Source organism: Coenobita brevimanus, chromosome 110 (genome assembly GCF_032717465.1).
Source record: "Coenobita brevimanus isolate Jiangsu-jjx chromosome 110, ASM3271746v2, whole genome shotgun sequence".
NCBI classification, from domain to species: Eukaryota; Metazoa; Arthropoda; class Malacostraca; order Decapoda; family Coenobitidae; genus Coenobita; species Coenobita brevimanus.
This window is the reverse complement of record NC_137063.1, coordinates 35378248-35382044: the sequence shown is the minus strand read 5'-3', so window position 1 is coordinate 35382044 and position 3797 is coordinate 35378248. Positions and strand designations below refer to the sequence as shown.

The 3797-nt window shown below is 41.3% G+C and overlaps 1 non-coding gene across 1 annotated transcript; it reads right to left on the bottom strand.

Annotated features, from left to right (window-relative positions):
• Positions 1-3054: 3054 nt before the first annotated feature.
• LOC145417610 (5S ribosomal RNA) lies at positions 3055-3173 on the bottom strand. Its single transcript, XR_013900515.1, has one exon. It is a non-coding gene; the product is annotated as a 5S ribosomal RNA (ribosomal RNA).
• Positions 3174-3797: the final 624 nt, after the last annotated feature.

The window sequence follows — 3797 nt, the reverse complement described above, 5'->3', positions numbered from 1 at the left end:
ATATATATATATATATATATATATATATATATATATATATGTATATATAATATATACACACACACACACACACACACACACACTCATACCTCGATTTCTGACGTATCGATAATCAACGATTCACTGGACCAAACAAATGAAATGGGGGGGAACATTCCTGCAATCCAAACGGCCATCGATTCGCTAATACAAACACTCCACCCCTCCCTAGGTTTGAAATGAGTGTGTTTGAACGGGATGTGGTGGTGCACACAGCTCTCCCTGTCCTCTCTCCATCCCCTCTCTTCTCCCCCCATCCCTACTCCATCTCCCACCATGCTGAGCACTACCAGGCTTGTCTCCTTCTCCATCCCTCCACCCTACCCCACCCCCGGTTGTCAAATTTCCATCCCCCCACCCCCCCACCCCATCTTGTCTCCAGAGAATGTGTGTGTGTGTGTGTGTGTGTGTGTGTGTGTGTGTATTTACCTAGTTGTGATATACAAGAAGTGTGCTACGTTCGTGGGGTTCCATCTCTGTAAGTCAGATTTTGCCTTTAACTTGTTTAAGTTTTTAGGCTGGATGATCTCTTTGTCCAGGCTATTCCACAGGTCTGTGCATCTATATGGAAAACTATATTTCTTGATATCCTTCAGGCAGCTTAGCTTCTTCAGTTTCATTCCATGTCCTCTTGTTATTCTCCCATCCCATATCAACAGATCTTCTCTATCAATTTTTTCTACTCACATCATGGCCCTGAACACTGCAATCATGTCACCCCTCTCTCTCCTTTCTTCTAAGGAAGGCAGATCTAGCTTTTCTGGCCTTTCCCTGTATGACAGATCTGCCAGGCTAGGGGCCATCTTGGATGCTGTTATTTGTACAGGTATTCTCTCAATCTTGTTTATATCTTTCTTTTTATATGAGGACCACACTACTGCCGCATATTCCAACCTGGGGCGGATCATAGCCACTATCAATTTTTCCATTATCTCCACATCCATGTAATGAAATGGTATTCTCATGTTAGTCAAGAGATTATATGTCTCTCTCTCTTGTTAATGTGTTTTTCAGGTGACAAATTATCCTGGACCAGCACTACCAAGTTCTTCTCTTCTCTCGCTTTTGTGATTAATTCATTACCCATCAAATAATTCAGTGATGGTCTCTTGGTACTTTTACCCATTTCCAATATTTTACATTTTTTTGTGTTGAATTTAATTTCCCATATCTGGCTCCAATCATAAATCCTATCCAGGTCCTCCTGCAGCATTTTACAGTCTTCTTCAACTTCTACCCTCCTCATGATCTTCGCACTGTCAGCAAACAGACTTGTATAACTGTTCATTGCATCTACCATACCATTTACATAAATCAGAAACATCACGGACGCTAACACCGAGTATTGTGAGACTCCACTTGTTACTTCCCTCCATCCAGATATCTTGTCCTTTATTGCTGTCCTCATTTGTCTGTCTCTCTAGAAGTCTTTCATCCACTCTAAGAGGTTCCCCTTCAGTCCTCCAATGTGTTCCAGTTTCCACATTAGTCGCTTGTGGGGTACCTTTTCAAAGACTTTCTCCAAATCAAAATACACACAGTCCACCCAACCGTCCCTCTCCTGTAGCACATCAATCGCCCTTAAGTAGATGCTCAACAAGTTGGAAACACATGACCTTCCACCTCTAAATCCAAAATGACTTTCTTCCAAAATGTCCATCTCCTCCGGATATTTTCTCCATCTGTCTTTCAAGATTCTCGCACAATTTTGAGACCATGCTGGTCAGGGACAGCGGTCTATAATTCAGGGGTTCTTAAATGTTCCCTTCCTTATAAATTGGTACCATATCGGCCCTCTTCCATTCCCGAGGCACTTTCCCTTCAGAGAACACACAATAAAACTGTGAATCTTATCCGCCAGTTGTTCTCTGTATTCCTTTAGCATCCAATTAGAGATCCCATCTGATCCTGGGGCCTTCCTCACATCTTGAGTTTCCAGTATTTTGTATACTTCTTGCATTTCAGCTTTTACATCTTTTAACACTTCATTTCTAGTCACTCCCTCCTCCTCCACAAAATCACTTTCTCTAGTGAAGACTGATTGGAAGCATTTGTTCATTATTTCAGCTTACATAACCACATCTTTGTAGACATTTCCTTGTACTTTCGACGTAGTGATTGCTTCCTTTTGTTTCAATTTGCCATTAACAAACTATAAAACAGTTTACATTCTTTCTTACATTTGTCAACTATACCTTTTTCGAAGTTTCTTTAATTCTCTCCATGTATTCTTGTATATTCATTTCTAGCTCTTTTATATTCTTCCTTTGTTCTATCATTACCTCTCTTTCTTCATTTATTCCATGCTTTATCCCTTTCTTTTTTTTGCCGTCATACACCTTTTACTGAACCAATCATTTCTCCAGTTCTGGCACATAATTTTCCACACCCGTATAATAGAAGTCTAGAAAGATATCCCACTGCTTCTGTATCTCTCTTGTTTCCCTGAATTCTCACCATCCACTTCTTCAAAAAATTGTCTCAGTCCTGTAAAGTTTGCTTTCCCAAAGTTGTATTTTCCATGCCTGTATAGCTTATCTCTTGTCTCTCCATTTTCCTTCTGTCATTTGGAACTCAGTCACTACATGATCACTTTTTCCTCTTGGACACAGATATTTCAGAGACTCAGTTCCATCAGGTTCTTTGATTAGAATTAAATCTAGTCTTGCTGGTGCATCATCACCTCTAAATCTTGTCTCGTCTTTAACCCATTGGGTCATTATACTGTATTGTCCATTGTTATATTTAACAGTATACTGCCTCACGAATCATTGCTGCTTCCTGAGTCCCACTCCTCCCAGTTTACCTCTTTACAATTGAAGTCACCCATCAGGATTATGTTGCTTTCCTCAATCACTTTCTGTAGGTATCTAACCATGTCCGACAACATCTGATTCATCCATTCATTCATTGCCAGACGCCATGTATCCCAAACGGGGTGGCCAAGGGCTTAGAGTTAATTGTTTTACAGGGAGGGGCACTAATCCTCCACCAACCCCACTTGACACGTAGGGATGCCAACAGCATCTGGTGTTTCCAGGCGGTCACCCATCCAAGTACTAACCAGACCCAACGTTGCTTAACTTCGCTGATCGTACGGGAAGCGGTGTACTCAACGTGGTATGGCCGATATTCCTCCTAATTCCAAGCTGCTAAGTGCTGTCAAGAGTTTTTATGATGGTAGTGAAACATGGGTAAGGGTTAATAGGCATCTAAGTGAATGATTCACGATCAGTGTGGGCGTGCGACAAAGTTGTGTGATGTCCCTATTGTTGTTCAATATATATATGGATGGGGTGATGAGAGATGTAAAAACATGAGTAATGGAGAGAGGGATGGCATTGGTAATGAATGGTGATGGATGGAATATCTCAAATTTGTTGTATGCTGATGATGCAGTACTGCTTGCAAGTACCGAACAAGAACTTGGTAGGCTAGTGCAGAGTTTTGCTGATGTCTGTAAGCGTCATTCCTTGAGAGTGAATGTAGAAAAGAGTAAAGTGATGGTTATTGAGAGAGAAGATGACTCCCTGTGCAATGTAACAGTGAATGGAGAGAGACTGGAATTGGTGAGAGAGTTCAAATACCTGGGTACAGTGATAGAAAAGAGAGGAAAATGTGCAAAAGAAGTTGAAAGTAGAGTGACACTATCTATCTATCTATATACCTAGGCTGCTTCCCCCAAGGAAAGGGAGGTAGCCGTGACAGGACGACACACTCCCCATTTACTCATCCATTGAAACACATTCATTCGCATC